Raw genomic sequence first — 15,012 nt, 5'->3', positions numbered from 1 at the left:
TCTGTCTTTTGTTTTTTGGGTAGAAGGTAATAACTTCTATCAAATAAGCAGAAGTTTTTAGAAGGTCTCTGAAGTTGGAATTTTGCTTACAATAATCTTTGAAATTGGAGAGACATTAGATAATTAATGGAGCTTACAAACAAAAGTAACTTGTCCCCAGATTCCAATTTGATGACATGGCACAGATCCATAATATTAATATGCAAGATTATCTCCACTGAGAGATATCTTACACAGAAAATAGCTATTCAAATTTATAGTATATTTCTCAGAGCTCATCATCTCAATTTGGAGAAACACTTCTGAGAAAGCATTTTAAGTGGATTTCTCTAGAACCTACTGCAATGTAGCCTGACCTTGGCCAAAGAAAAGGTAATTCGTTTTCTTAATTCAGAAATCCTTTAAAAAATACTTTCAAAAATAAATTAAAAAATGAGTGATTGTTGTAACTCCTGTTTTTGTTAGAGGTAGGGCATCTCATGGAATAAACATATATGGGATGGAATAAATTCCTCAGGTAAACTGATTTTCATTTCTCTGACTCATTCTAATTAGGAGCAAAACATTGCTCTAGAACATAATTTTATATATTATCACAAATGGTGTTTATATATATAAATACTATCCTTAAGAAAATCACATATTATACTGGCTTCAGTACATTAAGTAATTTCTTGGGAGATTTTTGAGGTGACTGTGTTTTAAAATGAGGTCTGTCTCCTCTTTTGCCCTCCTTTGCATGGCTGCCAATTCCTAAGTAGCTTTTTTATGCCAAACTTAATCAAATAGGATCACACCAACCCCAGCAGTTGGGTAATGTTCTTTTCAAGCACATTATAGCCATCTAGTTCTATCATTCCATTCTACTTGTCCCCTTCTCTTCCCTCCCTACACCATATTTTTCTTTTCCTTTCACTAATAATTAACTTGAGAATAAAATAAGATTAAATTTTTCAGAGTTTATTATGGTTACTATGAGGGGAAAATAATGTCATCTGCTTTTCTCTCTCTTGACTGCCCTCCCTTTACCACCCTCCAAATTATTTACTCTAAAAATTTTAGACTGCAAACAAACCATTTAGAAAATTGTCACATTATCACACCCTGGTCCACCTGGATCGCTAGTCAGTTCCTAACATACAATTGCATGTCTATACAAACCCAAGTCTATCCTGTCCCCACTGAGAATGTATTTGATTCATTTAGACTCCTGTTAAAGTGCTAGCCCTCCTTCAAGGCCCAGCCAAATGCTACCTCCTTGCGTCTATTTCTCTTTGGTAACCAGTCAGCCTGACTTTACTCCCTAAAAGACTATAGGCATCTTGAGGTCAGTGCCAATGTTTTCTTTATCATGTCTCTCCACAGGAGCTATATTAGTTTCTTGTTAACAGTGGAACTCACTACTAGTTTGGCGGAGGTCATAGCAGGAAATGCTAATACTGTAAAGAATTAGTGCTATATGAACACAACTTCCTTGAAGTGTCATTGTGGATGGTAAGCAGCGACTCTCTTGGTGATTTATTTTACTGCAGATTTTGAAAAAATACTTGATGGATTGATACATGTTGTTGATCACTTTATAGCAGTGTTTCTCAAAGGATGATATTCCAATCTCTAACACTGGAAATAACAGGATCTCTGGTTAAAAACAGAGATTGCTGGCCCCTATCTGAGATCATCTGAGTCAGTATCTCCAGAGATAACATCCAGGACTAGGACTTTCTTTTTTTAAAAGAACCATCCTGTGAGGATTTTAAGTATACAAATCTTTAACAGTTGCTGATTTAGAGTAATGAAATTTCATCTTCTTTATGGGCAAGGGCAATTTAAGGGTTGAAATAAAAAAATGGCTAGTAAATACAGAGAAAAATTATACAAAATGCAACATTAAAACTATTTGACTTAGTCTGTTCTAAGGTGTAGTTTCTCAAAAGCAGAGGGAGATATAAAATGGAATTTAATATGACTTCCAGCTGAATGTTCCCCTAATTTTTGTCATAGCAGTATAAAAGAATTGTCATTTACAGATTGACAACTCTTTAATTTTTAAAAACTGATTAACATGCCTAACTACAAAAAGGAGAAGTACTTTAGGTAAAACTGTTCAAAAGTAGTCTCTTGCTGTTCTATTTTAGATAATATTCTGCCATTTCCCACATATTTTTCCTTTTCTCTGACATATTTTCTTTCTTTCTTTTTTAACCCAAGCCTGTGATCTATGAAGAGTCTGTTGAAATGATGTTTGGGAGGTTTATCTGTTCCTCCAAGGGGAAGCTCTTGAAAGGGCAAAAGTTGTTTTGCTATACGCTGGACAGGGTCATAAACCTTATGGATTCTGGGTGATGAATGCTCATATAATGACGATTTTCCCTTTTCCAGTCAGTTTTACATTAATTTCATCTCTTCCAGTGAGCAGACATATTTGACAAGAGATTTCTTAACAGTTTCTGGGCTTGCATTTGATACTTTTGCTTGAAACTGATGAGGATTTTTTTGAATCATACAATTTTTTTTTCTTATAGAAACATTCACATGTTGATAAATAAACATTTCCAATGCAATGCCTTCTGGCAAATGGTCTGGGCAGCAGGCATTACTGCTTGGTGGACATGCACGTATGCAAACACTTCTCTACTTCTGGAGAACTGCTCGGGTTAGGACTTGCTGTGGTGAGTAGAGTGTGTGTAGAAGGCCAGGTCTTTTCTGGGTGGCAGCATTTAGTTGCTCATGGTTAACACTGCTGAGGCCATCATGGGGGCACATGCTAGGATAAAGTTGCCTCTCCTGAGAAACACAATCTGAGAACCTGTCTCAAGGTTGCCTAGCTTTGTTTTCAACTCCTTTCATTAGTTGCCAGTTTCTCTTCAAACACTTGCTTTTAACTATCAGGCATGATTCCCCTAGAACACTGAGGACGACATTGTAAAAATCTTCTTCCTACTTCACAGAATCTCCAGGATGAAACTCTACCTGACCTTATCTCGCACCATTCATCCTATTCTTGGAGTTCAGTCCCAGCATGTTTAAATGGTCCCTTGCATTCATTTTTCTCATCTCTATGTGCCTAATCTCTTAGGAATTCCTCAGGGTCAAGGTACTTTATTAATTTGTTGTAATAGTCTACAACTAGCATATTTAGCTAACAAAATAGTTTCTCTTTCTAAAGTGACAGAAACCTGATTATTTCACTGGAAATCGGGATAAATTTGGTTTCTTGCCCCAGAACCTGGTACTTCTCTCAACCCTGTTGCTTTAGTTACTTCTGAGTTTTAGTGAATCTTAATCCCTAACATATTGCAGACAATGGTACTTCAAATACGAAACCAACCCTCCTACACTGTTGGTGTATGTAAATTGGTACAGCCACTGTGGACAGCAGTGTGAAAGTTCCACAAAAAACTAAAACTAGAAATACCATACAACCCAGTAACTCCACTTCTAGGAATTTACCTGAAGAAAACAAAAATCTCTGATTCGTAAAGATACATGCACCCCCATGTTTATTGTCACATTATTTGCAATAGTCAAGACATGGAAACAACTAGTGTCTACCAATAGATGAATGGATAAAGAATATGTGGTACATATACAAAATGGCATATTTTTCAGCCAATAAAAAAGAAATCCTGCCATTTGTGACAACATGGATGGACCTAGAGGGCATTATGCTCAGTGAAATAAGCCAGGTGGAGAAAGGCAAATACCAAATACCATTTCACTTATATGTAGAATCTAAAAACAAATAAAATGAACAAAATAGTGGAAGACTCATAGACACTGAGAAATGGCTGGTGATTACCATTGAGGAGGGGCTGAGGTGGGTGGGTGAAATAGCTGAAGGGGATAAAGAGGCACAATATCTCAATTATAATATAAATTAGTCCCAGGGATGAAAGCACATCATAAAGAATATAGTCAATAGGTCTGTAACATCTTTCTATGTTGACAGATAGTAATAACTACACTAGTTGGGGTGAGGATCTAGTAATGGACATAACTGTTGAATCACCATGTTGTATATTTGAAACCAATATAATATTGTATATTAACTATTATGTCAATTAAAGAAAAAACTAAAACCAATCTCAGAATTAGCTGATGAAGTTTAAGAGTTGGATTTTTTAGTCATTATTTTAATATGCATTGAGATATATATACATATACAAAATACTTACAATTTTATATAAGGCATAGTGATACAAAAAACTGACTACCACCAAGTTTAAACAGTAAATTTTTATGAATGTCTTTGAAGTCTCCTGAGTATGCCTCCCCAATCCTACCTACTTAACTCCATTTAGAGATAAGCAGTACCCTGAATTTGGGGATTATCATCCCCCTATTTTTATTCATAGCTATATTTATTCATACTTATGTTTGCAATACTATGTGTTTTTATTTGTTTGAACTTGTGTGCCTTTGACTTCATATAATTATGAGTATTCACATATAACTTATTTCCTATTGAATATTATGATCATATTTATTTAGTTTGCTACATACAGCTCTGAATTATTGATTCTTCATCGCTATATATTCTTCATCACTCTATATTCTTCATCTTACTTCATATTCCAATGGAATATCTGTATATTCATTCCAGTATTGACTGATATTTAGATTTAGTCCAGAATTGTTTTTTGCAATTATAGATGATGCATATCTAAAGATTTCTCTGCATATACTCTCAAACCAGAAATGACTACAGTAAGTCATACAAGCAGATGCCATTGAACTTAGTTTGAAAATCTGGTTTGGTATGGTAAGTCATTGCAGAGGCAATTTGGTACAGAATAATGTAGGGAAGCACACAGTACTAAGAGCCCTGAGTGTCTCCATAAATTACCATAGTAAATGGAGATAATTTGGCATAAGGAAGAGAGGAAAATGACTTTAGCATTCCCCACAGAACAAAACTGATCAGTCTCTTTAGGACTGGAAGCAATTGGAGAACTAGAGTTCATACAAGTATGACTCAGCCCAAATGCAGAAACAATCAGAAGCAAAGCCCCTTCCTGAATGAGTTGGTGTAGAGGCCAGGATGGTTGATGAGAACCTTGGAGAAGGTATAAGATTTTCGCTGTCTTAGGTAGAAAGCACCAGGCAAGAAAATTCTAATACAAGGAAAGGCAACGAGTCCTGAATCAGAAAAGGTTTAAGAATTACAAATTTTTTTTCTTTCAAGGGAGAAAGGTAAAACTCTACAATCTTTATTCTGCAGAGGCAACTTGAAATGTTTATGCATGAAAATTATCAGTAGGAACTAAGTAAGTTAAATAGAAAGATAGAAATTGAAAATTTGGAAGGGAGAAAGAGAATCTAAGGCACCTGGAGGCTGTGTGGGAGGGGAAAGGGAAAGTTGGGGTGGAGCACAGTGAAATGCATCTTCGGAGAACAGAACAGCAAATATGCATTTTAGATTGGCTGGTATAGAGTTCTTCCTCACTGCCCATATGAAGTCTTCATAAAGCTTTCGTAGCTTTCATATGAATGGATCTTTAGAGGAAAACTGAGGCCTGTGGAGCTATATGTCTCAGCCCTCCTACTGTAATACAGACACACCTAAGGATGGAGGAAGAAGCACAAAGGACCATGAAAGAGTAAATTCCTGAAACCTGGAGACCAGCAATTGCCTAGGCCGTAATATTGGAATTTTATGGCAATCCTACCTAGATTTCTTTGGGCAGAAAAGACCCAGTTGACATCTTGGTAATATTTATCTATATTCTTTTAGAAATGTTAACATTTTAGCTACATAGAGATTCCATGCATACATTTTCATTGTAAAAAAAAAATCCATACACAAACTAAATAAATAGTGGAAGTCTCTCATCAAACTTTCTCCATCCTTCCCCCTTCTGAATATCATCTCCAGAAGTATTCACTGCTATTTCTTTGTGGGATTTTCTTCTGGAGTATTTTCTTCCCATTTGCATATAATTTATTGTGCAGACTTTGCACATCTATGAAAAGCTTTTTTAAATTTTTCCGTGAAACTATCATTTAACCAAGAAATTATAAATGTAAAATTTGGTACTTTTTTATGTTAGGAGGTTGTTTGAGTCAAAGACGGCAGCCCTCTTAGGATTCGTGATTCTAAACTGACTCCTGGCTATATTCCAAAGGAGGGAAAATGCTCTTTTCATATTCTGAATAGAACCGTTTTTGTTTATGTACTTCATGGAGTATTGCCACAATGTAAGCCTTTACTAATAGAATTATTGGAAAAGGGGGTGGAAAGAGAAGGGGACTTTTAGCCCTTTTCTCTACTTGCATGGAATTCTGTCTTTAAGCGTGACTCTGGATGGAGTGGCATGTCTCCTCACCTCCTGGAGGCTGCTATTAACATTCTCAGAAAGTTCCTTGGAGGCTTTACATTGCCTCTATTTCCTTGTTTGAAATTGGGAATAGCTAAATGAGACTGATTCCTTCAATGAAGTTTTAGAATAGCTTAACCAGATAATTTTGCCTATAATTTCCTTTTCATGCATGCCTAAGAACATATAAAAACCTGTCTAAATAAATTCAAAGTAGTTTCTTTTTTAATAATCATAAAATAAAAATCCTGAGTGAAAGCACTGTGGGAGAGTTTAATGTGCAGTGTTTTACTTTTATTAGTGGTACACAAAATAATCATGTGCTTTCCAAACACTAGCATCTTAGATTTAATGAAGTCTGGTTTTTCTAGCCTCCATTGTAGCTAGGGGACAGGCATGTAGGCCAGCTTCCTTTAATAAAATGCACATATGTGAGACAGTGTGTGTGATCTGACTTATGTGAATCTACAGGCTCCCATTTTTTATGGCCTGTGTGGTGGCTGCTGATGTGGCATGTTTCTGTGGTTGGCTGTGGCTGTCTGGGCAGATTGTGCACAGTGCTTCTGGAAGTGCCCTTGGAAGCTTGATTCTAATATATTTCCTCAGCAACTTGATGACTTTGTGAGCTACATAACACCCTGAAACAAATTCCTTCTATGCAGAGACTAGCCTAAGTAGATTTTGTTGTTTGCAGCTAAGAACTTTAACCAATATATAAATTACATTTGGGAATAAAGTTTATAATAAAATTGTTAGAGAAAAGATAGCAGTGCATAAGCTATTCTGGGCCTTCATATTCATTTGGAAAAAAAAAGAGTCCCTCCTCATGCTATACATCAAGTTCCACATGATTAAATATCTAAAGGTATAAAATAAAATTAAAATAAATATAATGGTAATAATGGGCATTTGTGAAAGTTTATAGAATCACGCATACTTCTGATGGGGATATCAAAGAACACAATCTTGTTTTTGTAAACAATTGGGTATCATCTATCAAAACATTAAATATACAACTCTTTGTAGCAATGATTTTACATCTAAGAATCTTAGAAGAATATAGTACATATTTGCAAATATTTCTATATAGAGGTATTTATTATGACAGTATGGTTTGTTATAGAAATAGAAAATGAATCAACCTATGTAGCCTACAATAGGGAATTGCTGAATAAATCATGGTATGTTCACATAATGAAATATTCTGCAAAAATGTTGAAGAATGTGGTAAATCTCTATGTGATAAGCCTGATGGTTATATATGATACCGTCCATTCAGTATGTGCGGGGATGTGTACACACTCATGTTGGCTTACACCAAAATCTTGAAGATAACCAACAACCATCATCCCTGGGGAGGGGGAGAAGCTTGGTAACTTTTTATTCTGTATTGTTGGGAATTTATTACAAAGAATACTACTGCTTTCATAGTTCAAAGAGCAAAAAAGTTTGAAAAATAGAAACAGCTTCTTGCAAGGCAACATGACAATTTTTTTCTGCTTCTATTGAAGTGGAACAATTCTTCCTCCTACAGCTCTTAGCTATAGATTCACTGGTAGTGATTTAGATCGTATGGGACTTTTTTCTGGGAGAATGAACACACCAGTCCAGTGCAGGTGGCTGTTGTTCAGAGAACTATTGCCAAGTGTGCTCAAATAATTAAGGTTCCCCATCTGACTACACACCGTTTGGCTGAGCAACAAATTTACCTGTATTTGTATAGGTTGAGACGTATCATTCTTAAAAATACATGTGCATGTAATGGATTTTGCATAAACAAATAGTGGGAAGCAATGTTTTCCTCTTTTTTGTTTTATTATTCTGACATCCATCAACCCACATCTGCGTCTTTGAAAAAAATATTTTGTATAAGCAGAATAGATTGACCTAAATCTATGAGATATATATTGACTATAAATGATGTAAATATTCATCACTGGAGGAATTGCAATATTTAGATATCTTTTAGTAAACCAATGGTCAGTTGCATTATGGAATCAATCCAACAAAAGTAAACCAACAAGTTGACAAAACAATTTTGTTTTGGCATTGAGAAATCTGAGACAGTTAAAACTGACAATTATCTCAGAAGAGATCAGAAAAATTTTTAAAAAAGGAACTTGATTTGACAAATTCATTTTAAGTCATTAAAATATATCTGTCACAAGTTTCTGGCTGACTCTCAAAAAAGGTGTTTCACCTCCAGCATTGCTGCAGTCCATTAAAGGAAAAAGAAATCTAAGTATTTAGCTAATTAAGAAATGCAAGCAAAACCTTGGTATTCTTTGTTCCTGAAATTATGTTAACAATCTTAATGGTACTAAAGCCATTGAAATCATGTTATGAAAGGCAGTATGTCCTGATGATATTAAATAAGCATATTTGTAAAGGTCCAAAAGTAAGCTGAAAGAATTGTTATACTTTAAATGTGAAGAAAAGTTAAAATTTGTGATGTAAACAAAGAAATGGTATATGATAATATGAAAAACTCATGTCATTATTATTTAGAAAATAAAATGTTTGTGTATGTTTACCATAAGGTTTCCTATTTGTATCTGCCCCCCAAAAATGTGCTGAGAATAAAATGATCCTGATTCAATGCAACAGTCACATTGCAGATCACTGTAAGTCCTTTTCCAAGTAACTCACTAAGCTTCTCTTTGTTGCTCATTTCACTAAAACTTTTAACATAATTTTTTATTTTTCCTCCCAGATGTATTCATCAGGTCCCTTCTAATTTCAACCTGGCATTATAATGCTGTGTATACACAAATAAAGTGTCTTAATGGTCTTTATATACCCCAAGTGCACAGACCAATATATTGACCAGAATGCCTTATCAAAAGTATTTGTGAATAAAGGATTGTCAAACTAGAGTGTAGCTTCACTGCAGATATTTTATCATCTTGGCTAGAACACAATCATACAGGTTTTAATTTTCAGCATCTAGCAACTGAATGCTCTTGCTTCCATAAAAATCTAAGCTTTTGGTTACTGTGAAATGTTAGTGAAAATACAAATGTTCCATCTCTTTCTCTAAAAAGTCAGTAAATTTGTCTCAATTCAGAAATATAATATTATTTACTTGATATAAATTTGTGCTATTTGAGAGTCTAAAGGTTGTACTAATGCATATGGATCAGACCTTATCAGGTTTTTATGGAAATTTAGGGAAATCAGTTTCTTATTATCGTATTTCACATTAATAATCTTATCTTCTTTCCTGACATTTCATTATGAAACCAGAAATTGCATTAACCACTGTGGTTAAGTAGCATATTTAATTCTATATAAATTAAATTCCGTCCTTGTTAGCTATTTAAGCATTTCCAAATGCTATTGCTGAAACACAAATGTTAACCATTCCAAAAATACGTATTTATTTACTTCATACTAATTTTGTTATATAACTCAAGTTATTATATTCAGTGAAATGCAGATTACTTACTGATTCCCTAAAACATAACTTCTCCACAGTTTTTGAGGTTAATAAAACAATATGAAATTTATGCATTTCATTTATATCTGATATTTCTCTAGCATAAAGTAATTCTTAATTATAGATTCAAAATAAAGACAGATCAAAAGTTCTCTTACATTTCTCTCATGCTTTCCCATGCCAACTACAGTTAACCCTTGAACAACACTGAGGTTCAGGGCATTAACCCTGCACAGCTGAATCTCTGCAAGTTACACTTGACTCCCGAAAACTTAATTAATAGCCTAGTGTTGAACAGTAGCTTTACCAACAAGATACAAACTGTATTCTTAAAATAAGCTAGACAAAAGGAAATTATTACAAATCTCCAAACAATTTTTCAATATATTACTGAAAAAAGCCACGTATAAGTGGACCCATGCAGTTCCAACATGTGCTATTTAAGGGTCAACTGTACTTCTGGGAATTAAAGGGAAAACAGCAACCAAACAGATTATTACAAAAAAAATAAATTTTGCTATTATAAAAGATACTCTATATGCTCTCTAAAGAGAAATCATGACTTAATGTTTACATTTTGATCCTTGCTAAACAGTTGTCCTTATTTTGGAATAATTGCAATTTCTTACTCTTACCATCTCATCTCCTGACTTTCTCTTCCTTTTGTGCCATCGGGGTCAAGTCTTTTCTTTTGAAATAGAAAGATAAGGGAGATCTGATGAGCTCTTATGATATATCACATTGGATTTTCCCTCCAAAGTAGCTCAAAAGAATTGTTAACCCAAAGGGAGAGACAAAGCAGAATTTTAGACATTAATCTGTAAGATTCTAGAAGAAGGTATATGCATACAGGTACTTTCTCAAGAAGAAGTATGTCAAAACACAAACTTGTGAGTAGGAAAAGATAATACTGAACTATTAACATTTGTTAGCACACTAACATACATTTTCTATTTCATTTTGTTTGATTTTATTAATATGTAGCATGCACTTACTACTTTATAATATCAGCAAACATCTTCTGAGAACTTAATCATGCAAGAGAGCTGCATGAAGAAATTAAATAAAGACTCAGTTCCTCTTCTCAGAAAGTTCACCACCTGAGGAGGACAAAGACAAAAATTATAATGCAAAAATTATATGTATCATAATTGTAAGCCCACTTATGCCTTGATAATGACTATGGGTGGTAACAGTAGCAAATACTTACTTAGTGTTTATTGCGTGCCAGGCCCCTACTCACAGTCAGGAAGGTCCTTCTATTATACACTGTCTTACAGGTGATGAAACTAAAGCAAAGAGGTCAGATATTTTTTCCAATGCCACAGAGCTAGGAAGTAGTAAAGCTGAGATTAGTGCTCATGTTGGGGAAAGGAAGAAGCTGACTAAAGAAACTTGGTAGTAGTGTTTTGACTCGATACTCTAAGGATAAAGACCAAAAAATGTACAAAATACCCTAATTAGTAAATCTGTTTCTCAGAGGGATACATGCAAGCAATTCGGAAACTATTTTGTATGTGTGCTAGCACTGACCAAAAATATCCATGACGACAGCCAGGTTTCTCACTGTCAGAGACCATTACTCAGTAATGTAAAGTTGCAGATATGGAAAGGGGCATGTTAGAATGAATGCCACGGTAGCGGGTTGGAATTGGGAATACCTGTATGAAGCTATTTTATTTTATAATTATATTATATATGTATTTTAAGACATATACGTATATTTAATATACACAGAGAAACACATACATAATGGACACAGGGCACATGAAGGGAATAAGAGTGACTTTATTAAAGTGGAGAAATCTGGCAGGCACGCCCTTTACCAAGTAATCAAGATTCATAGCACTGGTCATAGACATACTGGTATCCAGACTTAACTCTGATACAATATACTAAGAAGGGCACATCTCCCCTGTGATTTTCTTTCTCAGAATTTATACTCTGAGGGTCCTCATCAGAACACATCAAATGAATCCAACTGAGAGACATTCTACAAAATATCTGACCACTACATGCCAAAATCGTCAAGGTCATAAAAGAGAAGGGAATACTGAGAAGTTGTCATAGGTTCAAGGAGACTAAGGATAAATAAGTGAAATGCAGTGTCATGGACTGAGTCCTGGGACACAGAAAGGACATCAGTGGAAATTCTGGAGAACTTCAAAGTCTGTAGATTAGTTAGTACTGTTGTACCAATACTAAAGTCTTAGGGTTGCTAGTTTTATTGTGGTTATGTAAGATGGTAACATTAGGAGAGTTAGCGTGGAGAACAAGTGGGATCTCCCTGTACTATCACAATGCTTCTGTACGTATAAGATCATTTTTTTCAGTTAAAATGAAGTCCAAAAACAAATACAAAATGTGCTCACCCAAAGGTTTATTAATCTCAAAATAAAAATTTTGAAAGGTTTATAAACAAATGTCCATAGCAGCATTGCTCTTAATAGTGTTTTTTTAAAAAGCTAGAAACAACCCTAATGCTCATAAACAGTTGAATCAATAAACATATTATGACACTTACACAATGGACTACTACTCACCAAAGGGAAAACAAAAGTTACAGCATGAATCATTGTCATAAACTTTATGCTGAGTGAATGCAACAGACACCAAAAAGGTAATTATTTAATAATGCCATAATGTGAAATTTGTGACTAAAACCACCTATAATGATAAAAAACATGTAAGTGGTTGCCTGGGGCTTAGAGTGGTGGTTGGGGTAGGATACTGACTGGAAAAGGGGATAAAGGAACTTGCTGGGATGATGAAAATATTCTATAACTTGACTGGGGATGGATTCCATGGATGATCATATTCATTAAAACTTAAACTATATTCTTAAAATGAGTTCCTTTAACTGCCTGTAAATGATCTCTCCATAAAGTTGATTTAAAATTAAGATAAAACGATCACCGAGAGATTCATTTATATGCTTTACTATTTTCCCAAGGTGACATAAACTGACCATGGTTTCTGGTGTATAAATGGGCTCTGTGTCCATTCTGTCATATTTGGCATGGCCCCATTACTATTTTCTGGGTAAAAATCTACAGAAATCCCTGTGTTGAGATGGCCATCTTTCCAGACAACTCTTCTGATTGACTTCCCCAGTTTCACTGAAAATTTCCATGTCTCTCCCAAATCTGGCACATTGTCGAAGACTGTGGATCTGCTCTTAGCAGAATAAAACAGCTGTCTTTCAAGTGTCACCAAGAATTAAAGCCTGCAGCATCCTGTTCCTAATTCTCATTACAATTTTGACTGCAATAAATAATTTTATTTGGAACATTGCCAGTAGGAGTAGTTATTCTGTTTGTCCAAAAGGACACATTCTCTGGTCTCCTAGATTTCCTTTTATTAAATAGTGCTTTGGCATTAGACCATCAGTTTGGATGGGTGAAATTCAGGGAGAAAATAAAAACTCAATATTGTATCTATTCAGTGATTCAACTCTTTTAAAACTTGACTTATGACATGTTGACTTTGAGGCAACTGTGAGAAATCCAAGTGGGTATGTAATGTAGGGAATGGAGCATATAGGTCTCAGGAGGTGTATTGTTTTAATTAGGAGATGAGAGGCAACACATTTATCAACCTAAGGCATGGATACTGCCCCACCAGGAGGTACCCCTCCAGTGTGTTGAGCAGATCTTGAAGCACCCCTGCTATACCAGACTTTATCCCTGGTTGCTGGATGGTGAGGATGAGCAGAGACTTATGAGGGAGGATTCAGGGCAGAAAGGGTGGAAAAAAGGCATTTAAGGCAGTGGCTAATTACCAATCAGTGGGGAAGTATTTCAGTATTTTAATAACCAGTATGGCTGTACTCTTACTGAGTAGCAATCTTCAATACAATTGAAAATATGTGTTATTTCAACCATTGTGGAAAGCAATATGGAAGTTCCTCAGAAAACCAAAAATAGAAATACCATTTGACCCAGGAATTTCACTCCTAGGAATTTACCCAAAGAAAACAAGGTCACAGATTCAAAAAGGCATATGCATCCCTATGTTTATTGCCGCACTATTTATAATAGCCAAGACACAGAAGCAACCTAAGTGTCCATAAATAAATGAATGGGTAAAGAAGATGTGGTACATATACACAGTGGAATATTATTCAGCCATAAGAAGAAAACAAATCCTACCATTTGCAACAGCATGGATGGAGCTAGAGAATATTATGCTCAGTGAAATAAGCCAGGCAGAGAAAGACAAGAGAATGATTTCACTCATTTGTGGAATGTAACAACAAAGCAAAACTGAAGGAACAAAACAGCAGCAGACTCACAGACTCCATGAAGGGACTAGCTGTTACCAAAGAGAAAGGGTGTGTGGAGGGCCGGCAGGAAGGGAGAGAGAAGGGGATTAAGGGGTATTATGATTAGCACACAGAATGTAGCGGCGGGGTGGATGGGGCACGGTGAAGGCACTATAGCACAGAGCAGGCAAGTAGTGACTCTATAGCATCTTACTGCGCTGATGGACAGTGACTGCAATAGGGTATGTGGGGGGGACTTGATAATATGGTGAATGTAGTAACCATAATGTTGCTCATGAGAAACCTTCATAAGATTGTACTTCAATGATACCTTAACAAAAAAAAAGAAAAAGAAAATAAGTGTTAGTATATCAGCCAATAGCTTATTTAGGAAGACCCTGAAGAGAAATTTCTTTCAAAATGAAGGAAAGTTATATATTTAAGCATTTGGCTTTTTTAAAAATGTATCTCATGGACATTCTGAATCTCAAAAATCTCTTTCTCTCTCTGGCTATGGGGAAGTTTAGAATCATCGTTGTAACCAATATTAGCTATTGTATTACTCTAAAGTGAAATACCTTGCATGTGGCTGTATTTTATTTTATTCTAATTTGTTACTTGTCTTTTGAATACATTTTCCCCTTGGCTTATTTGTACTATGTTGTATAAATTTCTTATTAAAACCTCGAAACAAAAAATTTTAACTTATTTTCAATTAAACATACATAGTGTACAAACACAGAAAGGATGGGTTAGCTTTATCTGAGTTGGAGCAAAGTGCTGATATCTGAACGGGGAATTAAGACAAAGGTGTTTACTTGGTAGATAGGGACAAGGACATTCCAGAGAGAAGCTGCAGTATGTTCAAAGGCATACATTTGTGAAAACAACCTTGCACGTTGTTGAACTACAAGCATTTCACTTTTTATTAGAAGAAGTGTATGGGGAGAAGAGAGATTTGCCGAGATAAGCAGGCCTTCTTACAAAACCAA

At 35.1% G+C, this 15,012-nt stretch overlaps 1 long non-coding RNA gene across 1 annotated transcript in view; it reads right to left on the bottom strand.

Moving 5' to 3' along the window:
• Positions 1-10,390: 10,390 nt before the first annotated feature.
• LOC130684231 (uncharacterized) overlaps positions 10,391-15,012 on the bottom strand; it is a 47,220-nt gene continuing 42,598 nt past the window's right edge. The window contains exons 2-3 of the long non-coding RNA XR_008998421.1: positions 10,752-10,856; positions 10,391-10,444 (exon numbers count right to left, since the gene is read on the bottom strand). This is a non-coding gene — a long non-coding RNA (uncharacterized LOC130684231). The remainder of the gene's footprint in view (positions 10,445-10,751; positions 10,857-15,012) is intronic.

This window comes from Manis pentadactyla, chromosome 6 (assembly GCF_030020395.1).
Source record: "Manis pentadactyla isolate mManPen7 chromosome 6, mManPen7.hap1, whole genome shotgun sequence".
NCBI lineage: Eukaryota > Metazoa > Chordata > Mammalia > Pholidota > Manidae > Manis > Manis pentadactyla.
The sequence above is the reverse complement of the archived record's forward strand: the minus strand, read 5'-3'. Positions and strand labels throughout refer to the sequence as shown.